We start from the raw sequence: 19,666 nt of genomic DNA on the forward strand, positions 1-19,666 counted from the left end.
CCTATAAAGTGTTAGATTTTTTTTCCTGATTTCATTTGCTCTAATATTTTGTATTTTGTCTAATAATATAGACGGCATATGTGATTTTAATCATTACTTTTTTTTTTTTTTTCCGGCTGTGCCGTGTGGCTTGTGGGATCTCAGTTCCCCAACCAAGGATCGAACCCAGGCCGCGGCAGTGAAAATGCAGCGTCCTGACCACTTGACTGCCAGGGGATTCCCTAATCATTACATTTTAAAAGCAGATATTAGATGTTTCTAAATAGAAAATGATTTATTTTACTGAGAGAGTTTATACAAAGTCCGTATTTAGTATCTTCCGTAGCATTTGCTAATTTAAAAAGTAAGTAATGAAATTTAATTAATTTTATTACTAAGTCTCAAATAGAATCTCCCAGATTTTTTCCAAGGTATCCCAGTTATGCAATTGTTGTAGCTTCCTGTGTGTGATGATATAAAAAAGTTAGGGCAACATTGCCATAAATTATTCTTGTTGCGAATTTTCACGCTGGGAGTTGGGGTGTAAGTGGAAAGAATGTTAATCTTGGTGGAAAGGATTTGTTAGAGAAATCCAAGATGTTGCTATTTTCGCTTTTAAAGTTCCATTTGCTAAAATAGTGAAATAAGGAGGGCATGTGGAGCTTGAAGACATTTCACAATGCTGGACACTGTCTGTTGGGGTTGGCTGTGTTTCTGCAGGTTCATACCTTGCCAGCTGCATCTCCCTTGCTTCTTCCAGGACAGAATGGGTTGAAAGAGCCAGCAGGAACTGACAAGGTAAATGTCACTACATCCAGCTGTGGCCATACTTTGAAATTCAACATGGACTTAACAGATTTCAAAGTGTCGTAGAATTCATACAGTTCATGAAACCACATTTAAATGAAAAGCAAGCAATAACCCTCCTATTTCAAAACATCTGAGCGTTTTCATATTGAACAAAACACTTAAACTTCATTTCTATTGAATAAATACACCCAGTACAGGAGAAAAAACACCAAATGGGTCTGAACTTGACCTTAGATTACTCGTCCAGTATTCTGGAGGGGTGCGCAAGGGGTACCCCCTTTCTTCTGGAGGGGGGGCTGGCTGGGGAGAGAGGTCAATGCTGAGAAAGTGCATCTGCGGCTTTGAATGCATCTCCCACCCCTCGCCGCAGGGGGACGGGGAGGGGGGAACAGGCGTGAACTCAGGGGTCTCAGGCTGAGGCTACCATGCTTAGCAAATAAAAATACAACAACACATGGAATATCAGGGATATATTTATACTAAAAATTATTTGTTGTTTACCTGAAATTCAGTTTAAATTGGGCATTCTGTTTTCATCTGGCAACCCTACTTAGAAAGAGTTGGGGGGAGAGGGATGTGGGAAAACACGAAGAAGCAGAAGAACAGGAATCTACAATAGCGAATTTTATAGCAGGAAGATGGTGAGAGCAGCATCATTCTTAATGTCATGTACTTGGAATGAGATTCGCACAGGATTTCTAAGGACACACAGGGCAAGGTGCTGGTCAGGGAGGGCTTCAGACGGGATCACTACTGATTCTTGAAGAAGATGAAAAATTACCCACAAAAGGAAGATGGTGGGAGATGAGGAAGGACATTCCAGGCAGAACGAAGCAAGTCCATGGCACGGAGGATGAAACAACTACAGTATCTGAGTCCATGAAGCCTTTCTGGTCCCACCCAGAGGAACTCCTCCTCCCTTCCTCTCCGCTCTCCTGGCCCTTTGATGGAGCCTAATCGCTGAGCTCTTACACTTTCTGCTATGGAGACGTCTGTGAGGTGGGCCCACCAAGTTACAGGTGGTAGGTTATAGAACAGACTCCTTTACTGTCCTAGTTGAGCAGTAAACCCAGCAGCGAACTGAGCTGGACAGACCCTGCTTTTTGCAGAAGATTGAGAACAAATACATCAAATGTTTTTTCTCAAGCAATGCAACATGCTGCATATATGTACATGTACTTAAGTAAACACAGAGAATTGATTTATAAAACGTCAGACCTTAGGTATCTAGGATTGCTTCCCCACAAGAGAAATAGCAACGTGAAAGTAAACGAAATGGAAAAATAAGTAAAATTCCTTGCATTCCCTAAAATTTATCCCCAAGCCAACCTAGCTGCTTCAGTATATGAGGTAAATTCTCCATTGCGCATCTCATCAGTCTACTGCTTTGGAATGTTCTCTCTCAGAAGAGACAGATTGTCCTGTATCCTGTGTGTGGCACTTTTACCCCCCTGCTTAGAATTCCCCAATTAACGTTCTTCAAGTTACGGTGCTGTGTAAATAAATAAGTAGGACCATGCTTTCTGCCCTTTGGGGCACAGAAACTGAGAAGCCTTGGGTGTCTGTGGGAGGGGAACTTTCTGGCCGTCCTATTCCCATAATGGTATGATTTGGAGGCAGCTTACCCAGAGATAAGAACATTGAGAAGGTGGCTTTGTCTAGTAGCTTTAAGATGGAGATATAATCCCTTTTTGTGTGTATGTTTGAAAATGTTGCTTTCCGGAACTTTACCAACCAGATTAAGTGCTTTTGTTGTCGTCGTTTGTTTTCATTTTGTTGTTGTTAGGGGGAAGGTTATTTGGAGAATTATACTTTACCCATCAGCCGTCTAAGGGTTCAGAGTGGTTTGAGCCTTTCAGCTCTAGGAGTGTTTATCTTGCTCCTGAAGTTAATATTGTATGCTGTTTTTCCTTTTCTTTGCACATGTCCTAAAGATGCTGACCATGCAAGGATTTTACCCAGACCTCTTCCGTCCTATCTTAGCCGACTCTTCAGCGCTCTCTGGGCAGAGGTTGAAGTTCAGGCACAAATCTTGCTTTGACTTTTTTCTTAGTAGATAGAAGCAGTGGTCACGATGGCATCTACATTACCTGAGAAATGCCCGTATCTGGCTGTATGTTCCATGGGGACAGTCTGCTGTTTTTGGCACCATGTGGAGAGCCTGGTCCCCTTTGCCTTTCTCAGCCCTAGCGCCTCTCTTTGGGGCAGAATTAATCCCATGCTTTCTTTGGGCCCCACCAAGGGTTGGTTTCTGCTCTCCTGCGCCACCTGCTGTCACCTGCTCCAACCGCAGCCTTCCCAGGCTCCAGCCCCAGGCGCCCCGCAGGAGCCCATGCCAAAACCTCAGCCCAAGCAGATGTTACTTAGGCTGCCAGGTTTCTGTCCTGGTCTTATCTGTGCTGCCTCCACTGGCTCACCCGATCAGAATCCCAAATGTCCCCAGATGACTTGCCTCAAGTCACGCAGACCCGGAGCTCCTTGGCCAGAAGAAGGGAGGCTGCCAGTGTAGGGGTTGGTGATCAGGGGCTCATGCCAGCTTCCTGAATATGTGGTCAGCGGAGGCCAGCCTCCTCCCAGCAGTGAAAATGCAAATAGATTTCTGTCACAATGTCAACACAGCCAGGCAAGGCACTGATCTTTTCATGGGCTCATCAACGTGTCCCCAGTGTGTTCCCTGACGGGGCCACTAGTTTTCTCCCAAGTTGCGCAGAAACTGGAAACTTTGGTTTTTTTTGCAGTCTGGACTTTCTTACATTCTCACAAAACTTGGTGATTCTAATCAGGGCACCACAAAGAAAGTGGAGTGCTGCTTGTTAATAGGTTAAGTACCCCTGTTTATTCCCTATTCTAGGTTAGGGATCTCTTGATGGCCGGGACTTCAGCATGTATTTATTCTCTCACACACCGTCTGGCACATAGTAGGTGCCTCCCAGAAGCCTGTTGAAATGCACAGATTCTCTCTGGCCAAAATCCTTCTTGAAAGTCCTTTTCTATTTGTCTATTAAAAGTAAAAGCTGTCAGATCTGAGATTCTGATTGTTTGTTCCTGATTTAAGCCTGAAAGAAAGTAAGTCTGACTTGGTAGAAAGAAATGATGAGCGATAGCAGTGATTTCTTCTGCTGCCCTCATAAGAATGAGGATGGTCACCAGCTGAGGTTAGAATAAGTAGCAACATATGTGTGCAGGGGAGAGTTGGGTTAGCTACGAGATAGAACTTCCTGAGAGCAAAGGTTACAGGATACTCTTATAAATTACAAGTGGGGGTTTATGCCAGCAACACATCCATTTAGTTCAGTAAACATTTATTAAGCTCCTACGTCGTGCCAACACTGTGCTGGAAGCTTGATAAAATACAGTGCCCGACCACAGAGAAGACTGAGACACATAAACAGACAATTTCAAGTCGTTTCCTAAGTGCCACGAGAGAGAGGTGTGCCTGGGGCGTTGTGGGAGCATGATGAAGGGGTACTGATTTGAGCTGTGTCGTCAGAGAAGGCTTCCTGGAGGAGGTGGTACGTGTACCGAGTTTTACCACTGGATGAGAGGTATCTCAGTGAATAAATGCAGTCAGTGCATTCCAGGAAAGCTGGACAACTGGATTAATTGATGTAGAAACATCTTTAGATGATAGAAAATCCCTTCAGTCCTACTGAGTTGAGTCATCTGCAAAATGACATTGTGCCGTAGGAAATGTCTTAGAAACCTGGTGACAAGAAGGGGCTCAGTTTTCTGTTCCACGTTTAATCTGTCAGACATTATTAAGATAGCCTTCTGTAATTTTAGGAGGAAAAAGGTAAAGGAGGGAATCTTCTTTTCTTCATGGATCATGGTCCTTTCAGCAGCCTCTCTGCTCCAAAACTGTGAGCACTGCAGAGCTGGCATGGCCTTGATGCATCGGACTTGACATATTTGGGGGCTGCCCGCAGAGCCATGCTGATGGGAGCCCCAGACCAGGCATTCTCCATGCGTTCCAGGAGGCCACAGAGAGGAAGGCTGGGGCTGGGCCTGCCTGCTGGCTCAGAGAGAATAAACACACTGCTGCCTAGAAACTCTCTCAACAGCTTCTCTTTGAATTCCAACAGATTATTTTACCAGGCCCCATTGTACAGGTGGGAAAACTGAGGCTGAAGAACACGAAGCCACTTCCTAGGTCCTGGGGAGTAACGGGTGGCTGCTGTGTATTAATTTAGCTTCTTGTTTGTCACTTCAGTGCCTCAGCTAGTACCTCCCCAGGGTGGGAACCTCTGAGAGGCATTTTTCCCAGAAAGAAGTGCTTTTGAAATGGCAAGCCAGTTAGTAATGGCCCGTTTCCACTGGATACCCGGCGTATTGGGCTGGCGTGGTGGGGTTGGGGGTTCCCCGCCTCCTCCAGCGAGGTCATTCAGCCCCAGCCACGGCAGCTGGTGTCTCCAGGCCCTGGACCACCACCGGAGAAAGGCATCCGAGGAAGGATAAAGCGTGCAGCCCCGGCTGCAGGCCTGAGCCCTCCATGCCCACTTGCCCGAGGCGGCCCTGGCCAGGTCGGTGCCAGGCACTGTGCTGCTTCTCCACCCCCTTCCTGGGCCCCTCTGCTCATCTGCTTGCTCTCAGCGCTCCAGCCATCCTGAATGGGTCTTTGTGTGCGCCCCAGGAGCTGGCTCGGAGGAGCCCTGATAGAAATGCTGCACAGAGATATCTCCTCTGGATCCAGGCGCCGCTCGGCGCGGTGCCCATCTTGTGGAAGGCAGGTCTTTATTGTGCCGCCGGCTTGTTCCATATCTGGGAGCGAGCTGGGGCCTGGGTGAATGGAAGAATGTTCTGCACCCTGCACAGTGGGGTCATCACCAGGGCCAGGGGGATGGCAGTGCCTTGGTCACTTCCCGGAGCTCTCTTTCCCACTCTTTCTCTTTGCTACTTTGCCCCCAGAGGTGACTCTACTCATATTAATACCAAGAGGTGCAATAAAATGGTCATTCCTTATGTGCCAGGCATTGTGTTAAGGGTTTTATTCCTTTGAATTAAATCTTCCCAACAGTCCTATGAGATATGCTCCCATTATTATCCCCATTTTACAGGTGAAGAAACCAAGGTGGGGAATATTAAGGAACTTTCCCCGGTAATTCTGAACACAGGTTGGATGGGTCTCTGCTCTTGCCTCCTCCTTCTAGCCTTCAGGGGGTCTCTCACCAGACATGGAAGTCCTAAGCCCCCTTTACACTTGGCCCCCTGAGAAATCACCAGCTCTAGGGTGCTGGCCGCCTCGGGAAACCCAAAAGGAGGCAAAGCCTGGTTCTGGCAAAATGCAGAGAGCCTTCTGGCGTTCTGAAGTCCCATCTTGTTTATACTGTCAGCCCTTTGTGCTTTTTTAAAAAAATCAAGAGTGACATTTTATAAGATAGAACAAACTATGGATGTCGAAGGAAAAAGTTGGGGTACAACTCCATATTGAAAATTTTGCTAAAGAGCCCTACCTTCACCCCCAGGAAATAGAAAGGTTTTGCGAGGCAAACACCGCCCGAGGGCTAGAGCCCAGGGTTCATCTTCGCGGTCACCCCCTGCTCTGGCCTAGCGTCCCGCTGTAACGAGAGGATAGAGGTTAAGTCCCAGTAGCCGATGCTTCAGCGCTCTCTGGGCAGAGGTTGAAGTTCAGGCACGAATCTTGCTTTGACTTTTTTCTTAGTAGATAGAAGCGGTGGTCACGATGGCATCTACATTCACACACATATGGCAGGGCTGTCTAGCTTGAGAGGTGCGGTCCAGAGCTTTCTTATGGAGCCAAGCTCAATGGCCCTTTTCAGGGACAGACATTTTAACCATGGATTTGAGAACAGCCCCGTTAGCTGAGCCAAGTGGCCAGCTGGGTAGGGCTGTGAGTATTTCTCTGTTGGCAAAGAGGCTAGAGCAGTCTATGGTCAAACAAACAAGCAAACAAAAACAGCAAGAGAGATGCAGGTTAGATCTTAAGAAGAACTTGCCAGCTGTGCATCACGGTGCACTGACAGGCAAAATATCCTTCAGAGTCTGTTCGTATTTGCTTGTTTCTTTTCTTCATTTTCTCCTTTTTTTTTCCTTTTTAAAAGAAAAGTTAGCTCTTCGCCTTTCTAGGCTGTTATCGTTGTAGTCTGTGTTACTTCTGGGGAAAGGGGAATGACTGTTATAGGCCTTATGTAGAGGGAGATTATGTCCATCTTTTTACACGTGACAAGAAACGTTGCAGAATTGGAATCCTCAGATTTGTGTGTGATGTGGTGTGTCTTCCCCTCTCCCCCACTCCTAGCTGCTCTTGCATTCAGCCCCAGAAACAGCAATGCTGTAAAGATGGTCAAAGTGACTGAGTAATTTTTCTATGTGTTATTCTCCAAGTTGCTTTCTACAGTCTCTATGCATTACTCTGATTAATATCCAAGGATCTTTACCCAAGTATGTTTCTCCATTAAACCATTCCTAGCATCATGGGGTATTATGACCGTCTAATTGTGATGATCATGTTTTGAGTAACTGAAGCATAAGCACAGAAGAGAAATCCCCATTAAAGTCAAGAGGCTAGTCTGTGGACGATTAAGGTCCTGAGATGCAGGGAATCGAACAAAGAAGAGTCACAAACACCCATCGGCTCCCCTTCTCCACTCAAGCTGCGGTCATTCTTTGGTGTTTTTCTTAGGAGTCACTTGTTCCTTTTTTATTTTGTTAATCTCATTTCTGAGAGTGGAACTCACTATTAAAAGAAGTAATAGTTAGGGCTTCCCTGGTGGCGCAGTGGTTGAGAGTCCGCCTGCCGACGCAGGGGACGCGGGTTCGTGCTCCGGTCTGGGAGGATCCCACGTGCCGCAGAGCGGCTGGGCCCCTGAGCCGTGGCCGCTGAGCCTGCGCGTCCGGAACCTGTGCTCCGCAACGGGAGAGGCCACAACAGTGAGAGGCCTGAGTAGCGCAAAAAAAAAAAAAAGAAGTAATAGTTAAAGATAGCAGAATTCGAGAGCCTGAGGGATAAGTCAGGGTGGACACAGGAAAAGGACTTTTTGATTGGGACAAGGGGGATGTATAGGAGAGAAACCCACTGGGACAGGACAAGTGAAATTCACCTCCAGTACATGGGCTACTGAAGTTTGAGCAACTTTCTGAGTCTCAGTCCTTTATTCATAGGCTAACATGTGAGTCCCTGGACAATTTCCTCTTTGTGAATAAAGCTGTCAATTTATTCATTGGAGTTTGGTCGATAAGCAATGCAGAATCACCACGTTTGGACTGTGAACAGCAGGCAGCAAAGTATCACCACGAGTGTTTGAACAGAAGAGTGACGTGATCGGGGAGGCATGCATCAGGAAGACTCAACCGAGGGTCATGTGTAAAATGGATTACAGTGGTATCGGGAAACGAAATGGGAAGATAGAGCAAAAGCCCAGTGGAGAAAAAAAAATGAGAACTTCACCAAGGGTGATTGCCGCAGGAATCAAAGAAGAGGACTAATTCAAGAAATGCAGTGGAGAAAGAATGGACAGAGCTTGGCAACTAAGTGGCCGTGAAGGAGGGGCATGAGAGGGAGGAATTCACAATGACACAGTCGCTGTGAGATTTCCCCAGAGAGCAATTGGGCATTTGTCCAGTGGCCAGTGGGAGTAACTGAACTTTCTGCACTTTTCTTGCTGAGAATCAAGGAGGGAGCAGCAGTGGCCTATTCACTGTGTAAACTTACCCCTATAACCTATCATTATGGGTAGACTACGGCCTTGACATAGAGCGAGTGGGATCATATGATCCCATTGCCACCGCTGTGGCCCCGCTCTTAACGGTGATGACCTCTAACCCTCGGGTTACTGTGAGTTAGTGGGGCTCTCTGCACACAGAAGCAGGGAGAATTCCCCGAAGAATTGAGAGGGAAAAATTTAACAGAAAGTCATGCAGAGTGAAGTAGGTCAGAAACAGAAAAACAAATATCGTATAATAACACACATATGTGGAACCTAGAAAAATGGTACAGATGAACCTATTTGCGGGGCAGGAATAGAGATGCAGACGTAGGGAACGGACGTGTGGTCACGGGGTGGTGGTGAATTGGGAGATTGGGACTGACGTATGTGCACTGCCATGTGTGAAACAGATAGCTGGTGGGGACTGCTGTTTCGTGCAGGGAGCTCAGCTCGGTGCTCTGTGATGACCTAGCTGGATGGGATGGGGGGTGGGTGGGAGGGAGGTCTCAGAGGGAGGGAATATACATATACATATAGCTAATTCACTTCGTTGTACAACAGAAACTAACACAACATTGTAAAGCAACTATACCCCAATTAAAAAAATATATCTATTAAAAAGAAAAAGCTCCATGGCGATATCCTGCATGACCTATTTTCATATTATTGGGTGACATTCAGTGTCCTAAATTACTTTGCACCCTCACTCTTCTTGTCACCATTTTCCAATTCATAATTCCAAGGCTCTGATACCACATTTCCTTGGCATTAAGAGTGAAATGGGAAAGGAGTGGCAATTGAGTTCTGTGTTCATTGCTGTCGTGCCGTCTGAAGACAGCAGGCCCTGGGAAGTGTAGTGAAGATGGCATCTTATTGGCCTTCAAGATGAAAGAGTTCCGTAGGGGACCACTGGGCTTGTCTCACTGGCATCTCCCTGTGGGCCTCTCAGATAACCTGGCAGCACATGCTTTTACCCTGACTCCAGGACAAGAAAGAATATTCTTTCAGTAAGCAAAGCCCAGATGACTAAAAGCTCTTTCTTTAAAAGAAAGGCCCAGGGGGTTTCCTCTTATGATCCAGGTTGGTCTCTGGCCAAGGACCTATGAAATCCCCTGAAGATGAGCATCTCTGGAGGGTCCAGCTGAATTCTTAATAAAGTGCAAGAAATTTGACTCTTCTCACAACCTCACTTGGTTTCCCACATTGAGGCTGCTTTTAGCCTAAGCTATCCTTTTTTTTTCTTGGTTGGAAATGCCAGTATCTTCTCTTCATCAGTTGATATAGGAAAACTAAGCATCCCTGTTGTTAGGTCAGGCAAACCTCAGTTTGTAAATTTTCCTCCAAAGCATGGAGATGGGGTTACTTCTTTTTATTTTTAATTTTAATTTTTTGGCTGCGTTGGGTCTTCGTTGCTGCGCGTTGGCTTTCTCTAGTTGCGGTGAGCGGGGGCTACTCTTCGTTGCGGTGCACGGGCTTTTCATTGCGGTGGCTTCTCTTGTTGCAGAGCATGGGCTCTAGGTGTGCGGGCTTCAATAGTTGTGGTGCGTGGGCTCAGTAATTGTGGCTCACGGGCTCTAGAGCGCAGGCTCAGTAGTTGTGGCGCACGGGCTTCAGTAGTTGTGGCTCGCGGGCTCTAGAGCACAGACTCGGTAGTTGTGATACCCGGGCTTAGTTACTCCTCAGCATGTGGGATCTTCCCGGACCAGGGCTCGAACCCGTGTCTCCTGCATTGGCAGGTGGATTCTTAACCACTGCACCACCAGGGAAGCCCAAGATGGGGTTACTTCTGATTGCCAGGTCCCCACAGTGGCTGGAAACTGCTGGAGAGCTTCTGGGTCAGACGGTGCAGTGGGCTGTTGGATGAGCCCCTTCCTAGGAGGGTTCTCAGTATCAACCCTCTTGCTCTAATGCCAGGCTTTTTGATAAAGTCACTGAAGCCGGCTTAGGTCCCTAGAATGTATTTACCCATCTGCAAATGAGATTGCCCTGATTTACGTCTTCTAAAAATGGCAGGTTTGACCCCAGAACCCTTTAGTTTCCATCTGAGTAGGAAAGCTCAGTACTGAATGACTGCTCTAGGTGTTTCTGGATACATGTGGGTCATCTTGCCGTGTGAGAATGTGTTCAAATTTTACTTTTCAAGAGACCCTGTTTCCCCCACCTGAAGAATACCCTCAGACTCGGAGCATGAACCTGCAACTCTGCCGCCTTAGCCATGCACTGATGCCAAGAAATGAGGAAGTACTTCTGTGGTCATTTTCTTGTTGTTGTTGTTTTTGCAAGGCCGTTTGGCTAATCTTGCAGGCACTTCTCAGAGGCAGTCAGTTCTCAGTGATCTGCACATGGATGACATGCCTTGTGAATTGTTCACAGATAATTGTTAATTCCATAGTGGCTGTTTGACGGCCACTGCTTGACAGGCTCCCATGAAGATAGTTCTCAAGGTTTTCCCCTCAGCTAGGGACATCTGGAAACATGACCACGTTCTCACATTCGCATGATAGAAAATAAACGGGGGAGGTAAACTGATTGAAAAATCATCATATAACAGTTTCCAAATCAGAAAAACCCCACAAAACTTTGGAGTAATCCTTTATGGAATTGGATTATTTCTACCCAAACATCCCTCCATGATTATTAAAAAAAAAAAAATCAAGCCGTCTATAGACTGACTCCATCTTCTTCCCAAAGCCACAACTTACAAGAATGTAATTACAGTATTGAACCCTGAACTGAGTGGAAGTTCAGGAATGAGAGAGGGTATTGACACACATAAATTCTTCTGCCAACTTGGGATCCCATGGGGCTCGCACTAAAAGCTTCCCTAGCCCTTTCTCAAGACAGTCTTCAAGGGAGCTGACTCCGAGCCGTCTTATCCATCATCTAAAATGGAATGAAACCCAATCGAGCAATATAAAACCAAAGCAAAAATCAGTTGTGCCTCATCCTCTCTTGGGTCAAAGCCTCCCATGCCTCCGCCACCTTAAAAGTGGAGCATGCATTTTCTGTGTGCAGAGACTGCACGAAGTGGGCCCCCTGCTCTTTTCAGGGAGGGAATGTAAGCAGATCCCCAAAGAAACCACTTGGCTCAGCGATTTTAGGGCTTGTTGTTATTGGCCTGGCCTAAAAGAATTCAGCGAGCTGCACCTTTGCCAAGGAAAATGCAAAAGCTTCCCCAAAACAGTCGTTGAGGGTCATGGGCTCATCTGTGAACCCAAGTAGGAAAGCAAGGCAGACAGAAAATTCAGGAAATTGGAGAGGCTCCTTAGAGATGGTTTTCTCACTTGGCCATGGGCGGAGGCCAAATGAGCTGAAGAGGTCACGCCAGGCAGGGTGAGTGGGGTCCAGAGGGGAAGGAGCTCAGGCAGAAGGCTTCCTCCTTCCATCATGAGCTCCTGATGTCCTTGAGGAGTGGAGTCAGTTTCTTACCCAGTCTGGCTCTGCGCCAGTCCCCAGCAGTCCTCTGCTGGGCTTGGCATCTGCCCCCTTGCTCTGGACCCTGAGAAGTTGTCGGGCAACGCTCTCTGCCAGTCTCAGGCCGGGAAGAAACTTGCCGTGGCCTGACTCCTGCTTCTCTTGGCTTCCCACATCTCTTTTTTGTTAAAAATGTGAAAATCACGAACCCTATTTTTGCACGTCATCTTTCTCTGAAGCACCCTATAATTCTTCATAGCAGTTTTACATTTGGCTCTACCCCCCCCCACCCCACTATTTGTGACCTCCATGTCGATAGGCCTGGTGATCCCAACTGTGTAGCTCGTGCTGACTGTGGTCCCCAGCTATAGTAGTTCCTAAATCAACGATTGTTAATTGACTGATAGTAATTAAGCTTACTACGGGACATTCTTTAGCATGACTTTTTACTAACACTTTGATTTCTATTTCTATCACATGTCTGAGCATATAGGAGGTGCTCAGTCAACCCTTGACGGATTCACATTTTTCTGATGGATTAACAGTCTTTTGCAGCCAGGAAGAGACTAAGTCTTATGATGAATCTAGCTTCCTCTCTGCTTCTTTCCACTCCGGAGATCTTTCCGGGCTTTGTCTCTTGCATCCCCCTAAACATTTACCCTTATCCCCACCTCTCACCATCTCTTGAGACCCCACGATGGTTTTGGAAACATCCCAAGTATCTTGGACCTCGCTTGAGGCTCTCTCCTCACTTCTCCCTACCTCTCAATTCCCTCACTGATCTCGTGTTTCTCCCTTTTCCTCCACCCTAAACTCTATGTCTTTTCCCTCCTCCACTTAAGCCCTCCATCCTCTCTACTCAATCAGAGGTCAATTCTTTAATGCCCCGTTTTTCTTGTCTGCCATGCCCACCAGCTCTGCACTCATTTTTATAACTCTGCCCCAATCCCCATCATACAAGCAAGTGAAATACATACCACGTACCAGCATCCCTCAAAGCCCCATACCTTGCTTTCCTCCTTATTAGCAACCTTCACCATTTTAATTTCTCCTGCCCCTATTCTATCTTCCCACCCGGCACTGGAAGGCTTGCACGTATACGCAAAAGATAGCCTGACGAGCAACAGTGTCACCTATGCTTTTTACCAGTACCATGTGTCATTAAGTAGTGGCCACTCACACTGGAGGTGGTATTTTATTTTATTTTATTTTATTTTACTTTATTTTTTCACTTTTTCATTGAAGTACAGTTGATTTACAATGTGTTAGCTTCAGGTGTACAGCACAGTGATTCATTTATACGTATCTATCTATCTTTCTATCTATTTATTCTTGTTCAGATTCTTTTCCCTTATAGGTTATTACAAAATATTGAGTTCCCTGTGCTATATAGCAGGTCCTTGTTGGTTATCTATTTTGTATATAGTAATGTGTGTATATGTTAGTCCCAAACTCTTAATTTATCCCTCCCCCACTTCCCCTTTGGTAACCAGAAGTTTATTTTCTGTCTGTGGGTCTGTTTCTATTTTGTAAATAAGTTTATTTGCTTTGGAGGTGGCGTTTTAAAAATTTACTATAATCTGACTTTTTATAATCCTTATTAATATTAGGCTCTGTCTTTATACTCTGATACAGTGCATATTAAAGGTACCATTTTTCTTTGCCTTTGTTTCCATGTCTTGCTGATGCATTTTACATGTGTATATTTTTGCTAATTTCCCCATTGGAATGGCCAACAATGAAATTAGCTTTGGAGGCAGCATTCAAACAGAGATCAGGCAACACTCAAACAGGGAAGATAAGGAAGGAATTCAGACATGAGGGGTGGGGGTCTTTGACCAGTTGGCTTCTAAACATCTCTTTTAAAACCTCAGATTCTCCTTAAACTGACGAGAGGGTGGGAGTGTGGCCTTCTCCTTTGTGTTTTCCACTATTCTAAAGGGCGTTTGCCTCACCTAGGAGATACTTAAATATTGGAATTCCTGAGACAGTAAAATAAATAATTCTGTTCAAGAGAAACAGAGGAAAAGGCGTAAGCACATTTGGCATTTAGGTGGTCATTGAATATATTAGGACATGTGATCCCTAAGTAGGAGTTATATGCTCTGTGTGAGGATTTCCTGCATTTCTCTTGTCCACTTTCTCCGCTTGGAACTCAGGTTGTTCAGAGACCCCAACACGCTTAGAGCTAAAGGGATCCCCAAGGGTTATTTCAGTCCAGAAGGTCTTCCTGCCTGGGCCCGTCCTTTGACCAAAGAACTTCCAATGGCAGAGCCCTCCTGACCTTCTCCAGACAGGAAGTGATCCTTCTAGTTTTGGATTGAGCTAGCAGAGTATTTTTCTTCTGTGAGTCAAAAAGCACCCTCTTTGGAGTTTCTCCCCATTGGTTCCATCGTATTCCCTGAAAGCTAGAGCAAACCCCGTCCCTTTCTACCTGAGAGCCCTTTGGATATTTGAAGATAGCAGTCATTTCCTGTACGGAGTCGTATCTTCACCTGCCTAAACGTTTCCACTTTTCCAGATTCCTCCTGAGATGAATTCTGATCCCTTCTTTCCTATGGTTGCTCTATTATAAGCATCCTCCATTTTGCCTGGGGTGGCGCAGAATGGGATGCACCGACCAGCCCAAAGGGAAACAAGACTCTCCCTCCCACTCCACTCATTTTCCTATTCTTCCACCCATGAGCATGTGTCCTTCGCGTGCTCCTTCTCTTTTTTTTTAAATTTTATTTTTTAACATCTTTATTGGAGTATAATTGCTTTACAATGGTGTGTTAGTTTCTGCTTTACAACAAAATGAATCAGTTATATATATACATATGTTCCCATATCTCTTCCCTCTTGCGTCTCCCTCCCTCCCACCCTCCCTATCCCACCCCTCCAGGTGGTCACAAAGCACCGAGCTGATCTCCCTGTGCTATGTGGCTGCTTCCCACTGCTCCTTCTCTTTGAGAAGTATTCCTGGATTTTTATTCCGTCCTTCACAGCAGTCAGCCACTGAAGGTCCTCAGGTTGAGATCCAATTACATGAAAGGAATCTCTTTTTTTTGTTTTTGCAGCTTTCCTTGAATTCTCCAAATCCTTGTTGCTGTTTTTAACTTGATTTCAGTTTATAACAACATGTAAGTGTCTTCAGGGTGGGTTGCCTCTTTCACATTCAGCCCAGAGCCCAGTATAGGTATAGTATAGAAATATTTAGTGAGTCCATATCATGACTTGACACGTCTCCTTCATCACATTATTTCAGCTACTTTTGCCCAGGGTATTTCTGTGTTCGTTTTATCTTTGGTTCTGTAGTGTCGAGGTTGCTTATGGAGAAAGAGCCAATGAAGAAGCGATGGTTTTTAGTAAGTGGAGTTTTATATTTTTACTCCCAGCTCAGTCTTTCTGTGTGGTTCAGTACAGAGCTGCTACCAACATCAGGGAGGTAATGGAGTTTAAATAGAGATCAGCGGGAACTGGCTTGAGATTTGGCTTTGCTGAAATTAATATGCCGTGGCCCGAGTCACCTGGCCAGGACAGCTAGAAGAGTCACAGAGGCAATGTGATATGGTGAGAAGAGCTCTAGGCTGAAATAGATTTAGGTTTGATCCCTATCATGGCCACTTATCTTATGGGCAGTTAACCACTCTGAACTCAGTTTCTTCATCTATAAAATGGGGTTAACCCGACTCCATCTCAGAAATGGTATAAGGGTGAAATGAGATAATGTGTCACCACACACGTGGTGGCATGTGAACTCTGGCCGGGGCACTGTTGTCATTCTGCAGCTTCCTTACTAGGTTCTGGCAAATAAAGAGCATCCCAGTAGGCCCACTGGTTGTTTCCCCAGCTTTTGACATAATGACACAGTCTCTCCGGCAGGCTCGCTCTGGGTCCAGATGTCTGTGTCACACCCAGCACGTGGTCTTCACAGCCACCGTGTCGATGAATACTCCTTCAGGGTGCCGCTCATCGCCCTGCACTGAGGAAGGTCCGGGAGCCCCACCTCCCCTGCTCTCCAGAGGCAGAACACAGTCTAGACACAGGAGGCACGAGGAAGTCGGGAAACCTGGGCCCTTAGCTCCACTGATGGCTTTTCTAGAGCATTGGACACCTTTCTAGGTTGCATGAGCCTCCCATTCTGTTTGCAGAAAGAGTGCTATATTTGATTTCCTACTCTACTTAACTGCCAGGGTAGGTGGGAATGAATGAGGCGGAATCTCTCCGCAGAAAGATACTATGTGAACATACAGTCTGTTTCCATCAAGTGGGGAGCAGGAAGTTGCCAGGACTCCAAAAGGATGGGTGCCCACACTGGCCAGAGTCCAAGAGCCTGGACCATCTCCCTGTCCTCAGATGGCAGAGACCACGCCTGTCTCACCGGTATAGCCCTGTGTGGATGTCCGACTTTATGATACATTTGTGCTGGTGAGGGAATTGGACGTGAAGAAGGGGCAAGTGGTTGCCAGTCACCACGTCCATACAGAGTGTAAACTGTGCAAGCTCATGACTCATGCCATACTCACCTGGACCAGAGACCCCCAGGCATGGGGAACTCTTGTCTCTCCCCAAAGCGGTTCCCTGATTAATTACAGAGGGGCTCACACAGGGGCTGTTATTCATGGCTGGAGCGGGACTCCACAGCCCTGGGGGTGCGCACCCCTGGGGTGTGTGAGCTCCTCTCCCCCTCCTCCCGGAGGCCCCGACCCGCCTGGGTACCGCCTTGCCATGCCCTGCATCTTCCACAAGGGGGAGCCCCCGGAGGGCAGCAGAATTTGGGAAGCGCTGAAGTTTTCTCCTCCTGTCCTCTAACTGATTTTCGCGTACCCAACTGTTAGATTCCTTTGTTGCAATGTTGGGGCCTGAGCTGACACTTCTGGAAGCTTCGGGTGAGAACCACAGCTGATATGCCATCTTTTCTGGTTTGTTGTTATTTACCTAGCATCATCAACTAAGGTGGAAAAGTAACAAAGAGCTTGAAGACTTTCATGGATCCCAGGCCCTGGATGGAGGCAGGCGGCTTCAGACAGCATCAGACAGAGAACCAAGAAAGCCGAGGGGCAGCCGGAAGGTGCCTGTGGCTGCCGAGCCCAGGTAGGTACCCGGGAGAGGACGATGGAGGGGCACACGGGGCACAGAGCCCCTGATGGTGGGAAAAGTGGATGGACAGGAGAGACGGAGGGGGAGAAGTGCAGACAGGACCTGGGAGATTGAGGGAGAGTGAGGGAGGAGCCCCAAAGGAGTGCAAAAGAAAAACTGCTCGCTCGCAGGTCGTGATGCAAAAGACTGACCACAGAGCCGGAGAGGGAGGGTTTGGGGGCTGAATCAGAGACTTAAACTTGTTTGAAGTTGGTTCCAACTCAGCTGCCCAGAAACTTCACAGGACATTGGAGGCCAGGAGTTTGAGAGCAAACGCTCAGTTGCACAAGAAAATTCAAAGTGAGTAAGTGTGCCTGGAAGTCGCTCTCGCCGTTATGGTTGTGTGTCACAGGGCCACACCTACGCCGGCCTTTTGACCTAAACGAGGAAGAATTCTGGTCTGACGGCAGTGTGTTCAGGTTCTTCCCACTCTGAACCAATGTCTCAGGCTTTTCCCTCCTTCCTTGCAGTTTCCCACAGTTGCTCTCAGGAATGACTAGGAGTCAAGTTCTCATTCTGCCATTTAGTGAGATTAGCTTAAGCAAGGAAACCTCTTGTCTCTGTTTTCTTTGTCTATAAAAGGGAGATAATAATATGTTACTGATGAGCCTTATAGGATTTTTCTGAGGGTTGAATAAGTAAGATAATGTGAATAAATGCTCTTAATAGATTATGATTGCTAGCCAAATAAAAGATGGCATTAATAAAAATTAGTTAATATACCCTTACTACTCTCAGCAGGGTATTTTCTTACGGAGCTTTGGAGGAACCTGTGAGTGTGTGTGTGTGTGTATATCTGTATAGATGCGTGTCTTTGGCAGATAAGTGGGAAACTTCGTGTTCTTTCCCTTTTAGCCATCTTCGAATGTTCTCGTTCCCAGCCTCGGCTACATTTTTCTATGTCTCAAACATGCAGGTAGTGATTGATGGTGTCTGCTTTGCTCCCTGGAAGAGCGGTTTGGCTGTGTCCTGGACTCTGTGCCACCCGAGTCAGTGTCACACCGTGTCTCAGGCACATGCTCAGACTGAATATGCTTGGAAGAAGCGAATAAGAGGCTGTGTTTTTAATCCCGTCACCGTATTCCCTGCCTGGGATGTTCTTTCCAGTCCGTTTGTTACTTAACTCACTAAAACTCCTCATGTGGGAAACTTGGGTCTGCATTCTGAGTCAGGCTGGTTGAGGCGACCTGTGAAGGCTGCTGAGGTTGGCTTTGATACCTGTGGACACATTCACCCTTTCTGCGGGTTCCAGATGAGTGTGGAATACGGGGAAGGCAGTGTAGACTGGGAGCAAATCCTTGGACTTCACTGAGCCATCTCTCCCCCTTCTGTCAGGTGAAGTCCTTACTACCCTTCCTTGCTGCATCCAGATGTAGATGTGAGGCACTCCTGAGATTATATCTGGGCACAGCAAAAGTTTGTAACTCTACAGTGTTACATAATTACAAGGTATCATCATTGTTATTCTGCTGCAGGTTTTTTTACTAGTGATTTATCCGTATTTTACAACTTGCATTATTTTAAAAGCTATCTTTCCCAGATGTTAATGTACTCTCCTTTTCTTCTCCACCAATTGACCGATAAATATTTACAGAGATGCTAAATGATACACCTACTCACCTTCAAGAAGTCGGCATCCCATCCAAATCACGTGGATACATGCACAATATGTACATAGACTGTGTTTTTCTACAACCTCCAAGCACGTGTGTATCCCTTCTATTTTCAAGCACGTACTTACTCCCTTTTTAATATAAAATATATGCAAATATATATTTGAGTAAAAGACATATGCTGACATTCACACAGCATACTTACTTAGAGAACAGATTTAATGGGCAAGAGGAAAGACACATCACCCTATCAGCATTCCAGCTCTTTTTGAGTCCAGAAGTGACCACAATACACAATTCGTGCGGTTAAGAAAAAATCATGGATCAATTTCTGCCCTGTTCCTAGTAATGAATATCAATATCTTACCTCTTGCAGACAGACTCTCAGCAGCTTTAGATAATTTTAAATGAGTTTTTTTTTTAAATACACTTGCAAAGTCAATTATTTTGAATCTCATTGAAGCAATTAAAAAACATCCTGACATTTAAGGTGATACTTTTTTCCCAAGTAAAATAATTATAAATAATACTAATTATGAGCAAATCATTCAGTTACTCTCAGTCTGGTTCAACCTTTAGGCTAATAAACCAATCCATTAAAATTCATCTTGCTCAAAGGACCAATTTGTTAAAAAATATAGTGACCTTTCACCGCAAGTATGATTGATATTTTCTTCAACAATAATCAGAGCTGTCTTTCCCAGAAGAGAGTGTGGTCAAGTGGTAGGTGTAGAAAACTAAGGTTCTTTTATGCCTGTCTCAGTAATACTTCTCAGGTCCAAAAGGATGTTGATGAAGGTGGTGATGGTAATACACAAAACTAAAACTCTGATTTCAAAAAGTACCTGAAAGAGATGTCTGTAAGCCTCAGGACAGTTGCTCACAAGAAGTGACAAAATCATTAGCAATGGGAAAGATTTTAGTAAGCCCTTCTGTCTGCCTCTGGGGTTTCATTTCCTCCAAAGATGTAGGGCAGGGATTTGCAAATATGGCCCATTGGCCAAATCCAGTCTGCCACCTGTTTCTATAAATAAAGTTTTATCGGAACCAAGCATATCCTGTCAT

The 19,666-nt window shown here is 45.9% G+C and overlaps 1 long non-coding RNA gene across 1 annotated transcript in view; it reads left to right on the plus strand.

The window, feature by feature from the left end:
• Positions 1–17,504, plus strand: part of LOC114886923 — a 166,484-nt gene extending 148,980 nt beyond the window's left edge. The window contains exon 3 of the long non-coding RNA XR_003791449.1: positions 16,792–17,504. This is a non-coding gene — a long non-coding RNA (uncharacterized LOC114886923). The remainder of the gene's footprint in view (positions 1–16,791) is intronic.
• Positions 17,505–19,666: the final 2,162 nt, after the last annotated feature.

Source organism: Monodon monoceros, unplaced genomic scaffold (genome assembly GCF_005190385.1).
Source record: "Monodon monoceros isolate NGI ecotype Baffin Bay Population unplaced genomic scaffold, NGI_Narwhal_1 Super_Scaffold_7, whole genome shotgun sequence".
Classification (NCBI taxonomy): Eukaryota; Metazoa; Chordata; class Mammalia; order Artiodactyla; family Monodontidae; genus Monodon; species Monodon monoceros.